We start from the raw sequence: 12084 nt of genomic DNA on the forward strand, positions 1-12084 counted from the left end.
AAAAATAATCCCTGAGGTTGTTTGTACATTTGTACAAAATGTATGAGTAAGTTCTGCCTCCAAAGTCAACATAGACATTTGAACCTGCTTTGTGAATGATGTCATGTGAAACATCACATTGTATCACAAGAGCTCAGTTCAGTGAGTATCAAACGATTTAAATTTTCAAAGTACAATGAGGAAACAATTCAAGGTGAAACAACAAATGCATCCATCCGTCCGTCCATTTTCCTCCGCTGATCAGAGTCGTGGGGGAAGCAGCAGCCTCAGCAGAGAAGCCCAGACTTCCTTCTCCCCAGCCTCTTCCTAGTTCTCTTCCGAGGGGATCCCGAGGCATTCCCAGGCCAGCTAAGAGACATAGTCTCTCCAGCATGTCCTGGGTCGGGGTCTCATCCCGGTGGGACGTGCCCGGAACACCTCACCAGGGAGGCGTACAGGAGGCACCCTAATCAGATCATACTATTTTCAACTAATAAGACTCCAAACAAAGCTGAAAAGACTCTACACAAGAAGTTATGTGAAATCAGCGGAAAATATTCATAGTACGACTTCAGCATCACCACAGGTGTTGTCATTTGTTATTGATGATGTTTAGTTGTTTTACAATTGTAAACTGTCGTTAACTTGTTTTTACACTTGAGTGATAATTGATAATTTTAAAAATTTAGATTTTTGTCATTGAAATTGAGACAGTTTTATTGTTGTATGTGTTATTAACAATGGTTAATTTATTTTCATACAAAAGAGTTAAGAAGATTAAAATTGCTTACATAGTTTAACTCTGGAATGGTCTATTACTCCTTTACTTCCTATCAGAAAAAATACTTGTAAATCTTAACAATTCATCTCTGTCAAACCTATATGTCACAAATGTCATACATCTCTGAAGGGTCAGAATCTGTTAAAACCAAGTTTAATCCAGATTCAGTCGAGACTGTGTACTCGTAGGGGGACAGGAACCGATCCGATTAATAGTCTAAACCGTAAATACACCACAAACCAGTATGCCAAAATCATTTAAGGTCATTTCAAATACCCTTAAAAAATGATTGGGGATGATTTATTTAACGGTGAAAAAAATGCACCGGAAATGTGCATGTATATGCACATGCGGTAAAGACTACAGAACTTCCGCTAACAACCCTAGCGAAACGTAGCTCCTCCCAGACATACAAAGGATGTGTCTCAGTCCAGCTCTATCACGTTGACATATTTCCTTGACATCAATCCCTGTACTACTCTCTTATTTAGATAGCCAGTCTTTGGCGGTATCTTTTGGCATGTTAGGGCGTTTTAGAAGGCATGCAAGGAACTCAAATAGGTGAGTTTTTCAGCAAATAGCATGGCTATAGGTTCCAGAGGGAAACCCAGTAGATATGCAGGCGAATGGACAGTAAAAATAAAATGGTAGTATCACCAGAGTAGCTGGCAATTTTTGTTAGAGGGCTTCATGTCAACTAACAGATGTCAGCTCCATGAGTTTAAACTCTGTGTAACCCTTTAGTCCGAACAAATGATACAGAAATGGCCCCAAGAGCATCATACAGGACCTCAGGCAGCCTCAAGAAAATGCAGCACTTATTTATTTTCTTTTTATCGCTTGAAATGACGCCCCCAAATTTCTGATCGTGGTTAACTATTTCGAAACACAAAGCTGTGCTTCCACTGATCCATGCAGTTCTCCATTTCTCCTATCAACTTGTTTTGTCTTTTGTTTTGTCAGCATGGTGACACATTCACTGTATTTTCCACGTAGCTCACTTCCAGGGAGTGTTTAAACAAATGATAAACGATTGCCCCCCCCCCCAATAAAATGAGCAAAATGTTAATCCTGTTAATTTTATATATTAGATGCACAAGTTATCTGTTTTTTCATACCAGTGATGATATCAAGCAGAAAGCTTCTAGGAAACATGATTTTGCTTGATGTTTGCAGAGAGTGAAAGCTCCTAGGGCTGATTAAAAGATATACTTTTCATATATACACTGTATGGCCTGTATTTCAACATGGATTCTTGTTATTGCAAGGTTCCCTCGTTTGTATTGTTCTGATCAAATTGACTGACTTGTCTTAAAGCAATAGGATCCTTCAGCGATGTAGGATTTTTCATGCCAAGGAAGGTTTGAGTCTGAGCCTGCACTGTTTCCCAGCCAGTCTGCAAACAACATCCTCCCTTATGACAGCGGCTGATATTTATCTATGAAAAAGCACAGCCCTCCTGGCTATTCTCTGGAAGCTTTAGTTTCTATTCTGAAGAAGATTTCGGCTTTTGATCAGGCCAGCTTAGCTGTGCTTCTTGCTTTTGTTACCGTTGGGAAGCAAAAATAAATAGATATAGATGTTAGTTCTCTGCCCTGTTTTTTAATATCATGGTCTTAGACAACAGTAGTGTGCATTCTTTTTACCTTTAAAACAGTGAATACATCATGTGCTCAACACATTAGTCATGAATTCATGTCTCCAGTTTGGTTCAAGGCCAAAGTAGAAATGCATCAGTGGGGACAATCACTATGTATCCCGCTGAACAACCCTTTGGCCTTTGGAATTTCTTCAACTTCGGCGTAAATTGGTTATTAAATGTAGTCTGATCTTCATCTAAATCACAAGAATAAACAGTCTGTTTAAATAAATACCACACAAACCTCACATACCTTTTTCTCCCAGTCTACGTGTCTACCATAAAGTTTCCAATGATAACGCATGTCCAAATTAAGCTGTTAACCAGGAGTGTTCATCTTACCAAACATACAGAGCCATGATCAACACACCCCAACCATTGCAGTGTGAATGTCTCTACAGTTTCAGCTTGTACCCAGAATATACAGTATATGACGTAGTTTAAGGAAAGATTCGTTTTAACGTGTTTCTCATTTGATAAATTGCGACTTAGTTTGAGATTGTCAATTCCCTGGCACATGGAGGCGCTGCCTGTCAGTCCACTCTAAAACATCTTTTTGTTTGTATGAACATCCAGCCATCCATCCATCCATTTTCTGAACCGCTTCTCCTCACTAGGGTCGCGGGCGTGCTGGAGCCTATCCTAGGTATCATCGGGCAGGAGGCGGGGTACACCCTGAACTGGTTGCCAGCCAGTCGCCGGGCACAAATAAACAAACAACCATTTGCACTCACATTCACACCTACGGGCAATTTAGAGTTGTCAATTAACCTAACATGCATGTTTTTGGGATGTGGGAGAAAACCGGAGTGCCCGAAGAAAACCCAGGCAGGCACGGGGAGAACATGCAAACTCCACACCGGCGGGGCTGGGGATTGAATTGTACTAACATAGTAATGGAAATAGTTAAAATCATTTAGGAACTGTGTGTTCAACAAAAAAAAAAAATTCAGCTACTGTGGGTCAAAGAAGAAAAAGAGGTGGAAAGCGGGTTCTTCGGAAGAAAGAGAAGAGAAGAGGAAAGCACAGAGCCTAGAATTTAATGTGGGGACTTTGAATGTTGGGACTATGACAGGGAAATCTCTGGAGTTGGTTGACATGATTAGGAGAACGGTTGATATATTGTGTGTCCAGGAGAGCAGGTGGAAGGGCAGTAAGTCTAGAAGTTTAGGGGCAGGGTTTACATTATTTTACCATGGTGTAGATGGGAAGAGAAATGGAGTAGGGGTTATTACACTTTTTTTCTTACACTTTTTTCCAGAAGAGGTAGGAACGTATCGTGACCTACAAGAGCGGAGGTAGAAGCACGCAGGTGGATTACATCTTGTGCTGACAATGTAATCTGAAGGAGGTTACCAACTGTAAGGTAGTAGTCGGGGAGAGTGTGGCTAGACAGCATAGTGTGGTGGTGTGTAAAATGACTCTGGTGGTGGGGAGGAAGATTAAGAAGACAAAGGCAGAGCAGAGAACCATGTGGTGGAAGCTGAGAAAGGAAGAGTGTTGTGCAGCTTTTCGGGAAGAGGTGGGACAGGCTCTCGGTGGACAGGAGGAGCTTCCAGAAAACTGGACCAATACAGCCAAGGTGATCAGAGAGACAGGCAGGAGAGTACTTGGTGTATGTACCGAGGAGAGGAGAAAAGAATACATTGAGATACAACGTAGGGCAAAGGTAGAGGTGGCAAAGGTCAAACAAGAGGCATATGATGACATGTATGCTAGTTTGGACAGTAAAGAAGGAGAAAATTATCTCTACAGGTTGACAAGACAGAGGGATGTTTGCAGTGGTGATGGGTAGGCTGACAGATGAGGTTAGACTGGAATCCCTGTGGAGCATGATGTTTACAGATTACATTGTGGTCTGCAGTGAGAGCAGGTAGAGGAACAGTTAGAAAGATGGAGGCATGCACTGGAAAGGAGAGGAATGAAGAATAGGAGAAGTAAAACAGTATATATGTACATGAATGAGAGGGGTCGAGGGGGAAGAGTGAGGCTATAGGGAGAAGAGATAGCAAGGGTGGAGGACTTTTAAATACTATACCAAGGTTTGATATTTTGGAGACAAAGTTACAGAGAGCAGACTTCGATGGTTCGGAAACGTCCAGAGGAGAGAGAGTCAGTATATTGGTAGAAGGATGATGAGGATGGAGCTGCCAGGCAAGAGAGCTCTGGGAAGACCAAAGAGAAGGTTGATGGATTTTGTGAGTGAAGACATGAGGGCAGTTGGTGAGAGTGGAGGATGCAAGAGATAGGCTTACATGGAAAAGGATGACACACTGTGGCGACCCCTAACGGCACAAGCTCGAAGGAAAAGATGATTAACATAATGTACTGTATACATTAAATCATTTGCCAACTGCTCATAGTCCCAAAAGGGAACTACTGTATATCACTGAGCATTAGTTACATACAGTATGAGAGCAACAGCTCTTCCCTGCTAATGGCGGTCTGACCCTGCCTGATTTGCCCTAAAACAATTTCCACTGCAAAATGAATCAGTGGTGGCCATGGGAAGCGAGCTGTCAACTGCCATTGTCAATGCTGCTTGCCTGTCGGTGACAGGAACTTGTCAACTGTATATTTGTTCTCAAATAAATTCCCTCTATATATCTCCTCTGCCTCACTCTGACATCTTCTCTTTACTTCTTTCCTCAATCTTGAGTAAACAGCTGCTGTTTGCAATCTCTTACCTTATTTTGACATCTGTCATTTGATGACACAAACGTACCCTTGTGATCCTGCTTCCTCTTTATCTTTTTTTAATGCATCAGAAGGAATGAATTAAGGCAAAACAATGACAGCATTCTCTTGAAATGAAACCTTTGCTTACAAGCTACAATGTCATTGACCCAATCGAAACTAGAAATTCACTCATATAATTGAACTGTTAACAGAAATAAAAGAAATTGGAGGATTGTGTTGAACAATGATTGTAGTTTCTGAAATCAGCAGCGTATACTATATTAAAAAAAACGAGGCAGTAGAGTCATGAATGAGTTTGTGCATCCACAAAAAACAAAAAACAGGGATTCTTCAGGGAACAGTTTGATAACTCATCCATCCATTCATCTATTTTCCGTACTGCTTATCCTCACTAGGGTCGTGGGCGTGCTGGAACCTATCCCAGCTATCTTCGGGCGAGAGGCGGGGTAGACCCTGAACTGGTCGCCAGCCAATCGCAGGGCACACAAACAACCATTCGTACTCACATTTACACCTACGGGCAATTTTAAAGTTTTCCATTAACCACCATGCATGTTTTGGGATTTGGAAGGAAACCGAAGAGTACCTGGAGAAAACCCACGCAGGCACAGGGAGAACACACAGGCGGGGCCCAAATTTGAACCCTGGTCCTCAGAACTGTGAGGCAGTTGTCCACCGTGCCGCCTTGATAACTCATCCATCCATCCATTTTCTTTACCGCTTCTCCTCACTAGGGTCGCGGGCTGCTGGAGCCTATGCCAGCTATCTTTGGGCGGGAGGAATCGGTCGCACTCACATTCACACCTCTGGGCAAGTTTCAGCGTTAAAATCAAGTTATTTTATCTCGTAAAAGGGTCACCACGTCTCTTTTTAGATGTGTAAAACGTCAGGAAAAAGTGACGAAAAGCTCTATGTCTCGTAGTCTGAAGGTTGCTACAGAAATTAGATGAGTGCTCAATAACCAGAGGTCTGTCGTCGAACCCAAACACACACAAATGATACATGTAGTCAGTTTTTATAGAACATTTAATGAGATCTAACAAGGGAATCTACAAGGGAACAAGGCAGGGAAAAACAAAACAAAAAGGACTGACAAACCTGGGTAGGAGGAGGCTGAACTTGTGATGTGAGGGTGGAATTAGAATTGGAATTGACAATGCATATAGCTGGGGGTTCCTGTTCGTATTCATTTAAACCCAAATATGCACTAATCTGTACTTTTAGTAGACCATTAATTGGATTTACGTGCGTGGACCACTATTTAGGCAGGCTGGTCGATCTCCCGAATGTTTGGCCGATCCTGTCCGCACGGGGAACAGGTAGATTTGACGGAAAAAGGAGGAAGGAAAATAAAAAAAAAACAGGAAAAATAGTTTCAAGGCAGGGTGGCCGGAGCCTGGGTGTCGCTGTACGCAAGACGCTCGGAGCAGGCGTGCGCCGCACGCTTCCTTCCCAACGACGCTTGCCCCTGAGCTGCCCAGGCAACCAAAAGGGTAGCTTGGCAGTGCGCTGGCAGGATGCCCCTAATTATTGGATCTAAGCTGACGAAACCAGTTTCCAGCCTTCCATTGTCAGGCGTGCTCTTAATCCCTGTAATAAATGTGTCAATTGAATGTGGTTGTTGAGAATACTGTAATATTTGCAATGTGACATTTGTGTTGTGTGGGGTGAAACGTCTCATCCTGTTCAGTTGACAAACAGATTTGACATCAGACATTCAAATTTGCAGAAATCCAATCACTAGTTGGACTGTTGTGATGGTAACACTGCGAACGTTCATGCAAAGTTCTTAAAATATCATACATCATTCGAATTCGGTGCAGATTGTGATAAGTTCCCCCGGAGTTACAGTAGCTTTTCACCGCTTATGTGTGTTGCTAGTGCTCTATCCATTGTCCCAGACAGAAGGAACAAATCTCATTGTCGCTTCATGGGGAGCCACCGAACAGCTGGTTGCTCACCCTCTGGTCATCAACCCAGTGTCCCAATAAAAGAAGTCTTTGTTGGTGAGACTCTTCAGGCTGGCTCGGGGTCAAAGTTAACTAACTTAGCGTCCGAGTGAAAACCACGTCTGTGTCTCAGCTTTGATGAGCTCCTTCAGACTGGCTGATAATTCATTTAGCATCCGTGTGCGAAGTTAAGTCTCCCATGCTTCTCCTTTGATAAGTGGACCAGGCTTTCCTTAGATGTCTTGTGTACGCAGACTGGATCAGCGGGGCAGCCCAGGCAGGTATGTGGAACAGCGCGCGCGAGATTGGGGGTTGCTTGGGTGTCATCTTTAATGGGGTGTCCGTTACAATGACATAATTTGTATCAATTTTTACAGTCCCATGTAAACTGACCATTGAGTAACCTCCAGAGCTTCTTTTATATATAGGTTACACTACAACAATATACAGTACATGGGCTGGTTTACACAGTAAAATGAGTTCATGTAGCTGTCCGAATTTCTCTGACAGAGGTAAATCAACAGCATCAGCCTTTAATTGAGCTCTTGTTATGGCTGTCCAACATTGATATGATGTTTTTGCAATATAGTTAGCTGGCCAATGTTCTTCAGCTCTGACATTTACTCAGAGCAGCTCTGTACTACTGTAGTTGGGAATAATGTAGGTGTAATAAAAGCTACCTGTGTGCCATTTTTACCCTCTGGGGTCTTTTTTCACTTACATTCAAAGCTGACAAATGAAGAGGATAAAGAGTAGGGTGTTGGGAGGGTGTCGTGGTGCGGAGGTTAGAGATGATGAGCTGATTAAATTAGAGAAACATGCTGGACTTAACAGCCTCCTAATGAGCACTACAAAGGATTCAAGCGGTGTCTCTGGGGATGTGTACGGCATTTTCTTCATGGTACAGTGGAAGAAACGTTGTCTGTTGTTGCAGGCATGTGTGTAAAGCTCATGAATGTGAAGTACATATTTCCTTGGGACATCAGTCCCCTCACTAAAACCGAAATTTTATGGAATAACTGCATCTGAAGGCAGATGAATACACTATACAAAAGTAAGGGGACGTAACACAAAGAAGCGAGTCTTTATTAGTCCCGCAATGGGGAAGCTGCTATTTTGATTCTTTCATATCAAAGAATCCAAAGTCCAAAAATATCTGTACATACAACATCAGGCAATGAGACTGAGCAGAATGAGAACAGCAATGGGGCAACTGTACCTGAATAATAAATAATAAACAGTGTATATGCAGATGTGAATGGCAAACTGTAGATGAATAAGTAGTTACTGTACTCCAGTATTTCCCAGCCTTTATTGAGCCAATACATCCATTTTACATTGATGATCTAGTCTGAATTTACCTACAAATTGACTTGTACAGTGTGAAATCTGGGACTGTTTAATTAAATACAATGCTGATATACTTACAGGAAGTCACGACATGTTCTGTTGTATGAATTGCAACAGGTGAAGCACAAACTTATTTTACCTTCTGCCACCTAATGGAACAACATTTTAATTATTCTGCCTTTTACTATCTTTCGGTGGCATAGATAGATGAACAAAGATATAATTGTAATTAATATGTCCACATATTTGTAATCAATCATCAATCGACTGTAGCGATGTAACACTGTAGCTGCTCATGAATCTCAATAGGTTTACCGTTCTCATCACAGCTTCTCTTCTGAATGAATGCATAGACATTCCCACAGACACCCACCTGTGTCATGCTATTCCCAGAGGAGCAAAAGCTTTTATGACTACAAAGCGGGGTAACTCCACCATTTCTTACCTTTTTACTTCCTGTATGTGTTTGGCTATGGGTCTCAACCTTTGTTCAAATAGTGAATTATTAAAGGCTTTTGAGACTTTGGTTTTAGGAAGGTGGGTGTGCATGTTATCTAATTGGTTTACAGGCAAGCTGAGCCTCAACTAATACTTATAAAATGATTAATAGAATCCATGTCGAGATTTAAGAGCTCAGGCTTTAGTACATTTGAGACCCTGTAAGGAAACAATGGTAAATGACACATAAAATACTTTTATTAGTCCAAAACCTTCCGGCTTTATTCACATCCAGGTTGTTTCCTCCATTGTGCTCCCTTTCCTCTGCAAGAATAGCAATGTTTATCAGCTCCTCGAGACACCCCGACTCAACTTTTGTCTTCCGAACTGATTCTGACCGTTGCATCTATCTGTGTATTGGATTTTTTTCAGTCTTCAAAGCACTATGGGTGAAGATGGGAATGTTGATCGACTAGTAGATCAAAAGCTTCACCTAAAGGCTTAGATCTCTCTTCATCCTTACAGTCCAGTGAAGCCTTTGCATTACTGCTGATATCACACAAGTTTGATCCCACTCACCTCCAGTTCTCACATCAGTTTGACGCCACTTGCCAAGAATCACACAAGGAAAAAGTGTCGTAGCCCTCACAACATATACTATTGATAGCTCAAGATGAATTTCTGACAGCAGCTATAAGCTTTTGATATTGTTTTTACTTATTTGAATAAACATTCATCATGCCTTTGCATATCAGCCTGCTGGTATGCACAGTTTTAAACCCAATGTCAGTGTAACCTCTAAATTCAAATACAACTGATACATTTGAATTCCACCAACATTTTCTGGAATCTCTCAATCTCAAAAATGTCTGCTTCATATGCCTGTCATTCCTGATTTCATGTAAGACATCAGCATAGTGAGACTGGTGCTGATTAGAGAGAAGTAAAAGAAAATATACACCTGATGTTATGTGAATTTAAGGCACTCATGCAAAGCAGACTAACAGCATCTCCATATTGTGATAAATTACCGAAAGGTCGTTCATTGTATTTACAATTTCCCTATATTTACGGTTAAGAATGTTAAAATGTTGCTTAAAACATCACCTGTACAGGTAATGAGTTTGGAGCATATTATTTCTGATTTCCTGCGCATTCTAGTGTAACTGTGTTAAGGAAGGAAAAAAAAAAAGGCAAATACTAGGAGTACTAGCAGCCACTGCTGTTTGTCAGATTTTAATCCATTGTTTTTTTTTCATAGGTTTTACAATATACTTACTGTAATGCCCTCACATGTGGTAAAGGAGAGCCACAGTCACCGATGCACTTTTCAGCCATTTATTGTTCGGCTGGGAGAACTATAAAAAAAAAAAGTAAAAACAATAAGCACTCTCAAGTAGGAGGTGCTGTCAGCCACCGGTCACACCAAGACACTCGCAGACTCGCCGAAGTCACGTGGGACCCCACCAGCCGTATTTAACAATTGTTCTTTATCTGATTCATTGATTAATCGGAAAAAAAATATCGACAGTTTCATCGATTATTAAAATAATTGTTAATTGCAACCCTACTTGCAACATTTTGGGGTGTGTTGTTTAATGGTAATGTGTTTAAATAAACTTATTTTCATTTGTTTAAATGTGTGCATATGGGAGGGGTAAAACTATTTAAAACATGTTTTTATATGGTCTATATCATATATGTTCATCTATTACGTTGGTTGGGTCCGGGATGTATCCTCCACGATAAATGGTGGTTCACTGTGAACCAAACTAGCTCGGCAACTCATGAGTAAAAAACAATATATTGTTGCTGGAGTGGACCTGGACAATTATCCCCAGAGTATCTCTTTTTCTTATCGCTCTTCCTTAGTGCCAGGTGCATCATGGTGTCTCAAATGTAGATTAAGGGACTCCTGAATGAGGGTGACTCATATAGATAGACTCGTTAGTTCATGGCTGTAGTTGAGGCAGACAGCTGGAGGTGTGAGGAAACAGAAGGCACCACAGCTTCCTAAAACCCCCATCTGGTGTATGGCTTTCACTAAGGTTTAGTCACATTCACTCTTCCAGAGAACCTTGAGAGTGGCATGATGTCACTGTCGAGCCCAGCCCTGCTTCACACTTACTTCTTAGCATACTTCAACACCTGTTGGATGGGGAAAAAAAACAACAACTTTATTAAAAACTAAGCTGCTCTTTGTAAGAAACGGACAATTATATAAGCACTGCAGTGTTGGACCAGACCATTCAATCAGTTAATCACAATAATTGACATGGTGATGTAAACATATTAGATCTATTTTTTCTGCAGTAAAACCTTTTTTTTTAATTTGATTTGATTTTTTTTATTTTTATTTTATTTTTTATTTTTTTTACTTCCTTATCTACTACTGGATATGTTTTATAAAAAGAGAGAACATGGAGCAATATCTAAAGAAGTACTTAAACTCTTAAAGGTAAGCATTTAGAAGAGTCAGTGAGGTGTGAGGATACTTTTCAATAATTACAGGGGGCACAGGAAAAATATTTTTCTCCTGTGGAGTCAATACATCAGCATGTTATGATGACTATGTGAATATGCTAAATTGTACCATTTAAAATCCAAATGTGTGTAAAAGTGGGGTTATTACAGAGCTAGCAGGTGCAACACTTGCCTCAGCATTTCGAGCGACAACCTGTGCATGCTACCTATCTTCCATTCCAGCTTCATTAGTGTGACAGCCTCTGCTCTGTGCCTGGAATTATAGAAGTGGCCATAATCTGTGATGGCGGAATGATAAATCTACATAGTTAGGACTGTAGTCAGGCTGTCAGCTATTTATATATATATATACATATTGTATATGGTACTTTTGGAGGATTCTAGTTGGCATTCTATTCAAGTTACCACCTCAACCGAATTGTTCATAAAACAAAGCAGAGGATTGTTTCTGTATGTTAGAATCTTCGAACCTTATCACTTGCATTAACACCAGCAATCATGCAAAGATGCCACATTTGCTCATTGTGTTGGAAACATTCCTCTGAAAATTTAACAGACAAAAGGGTCATTGTGAGTATGTTCAACTAATATCTCAGTTAACCTTGGTTTACGAACTACCCGGTTGACAAACAATTAGGTTTACAAACACAATTTTTGACAAAACATTGGTTCAAGCACGACTTTCGGTTCACAAACAGTCTTGGCATGGCCCTGGAATGCTCAGTTGTGCTTTTTCTCACACTGTGTCATTGGCTCTGTGCGTC

General features: G+C 41.0%; 1 protein-coding gene across 2 annotated transcripts in view; it reads left to right on the forward strand.

Moving 5' to 3' along the window:
- cpped1 (calcineurin-like phosphoesterase domain containing 1) overlaps positions 1-12084 on the forward strand; it is a 50553-nt gene that overhangs the window by 4558 nt on the left and 33911 nt on the right. The gene's annotated exons all lie outside the window — the stretch shown is intronic.

Source organism: Phycodurus eques, chromosome 19 (genome assembly GCF_024500275.1).
Source record: "Phycodurus eques isolate BA_2022a chromosome 19, UOR_Pequ_1.1, whole genome shotgun sequence".
NCBI classification, from domain to species: domain Eukaryota; kingdom Metazoa; phylum Chordata; class Actinopteri; order Syngnathiformes; family Syngnathidae; genus Phycodurus; species Phycodurus eques.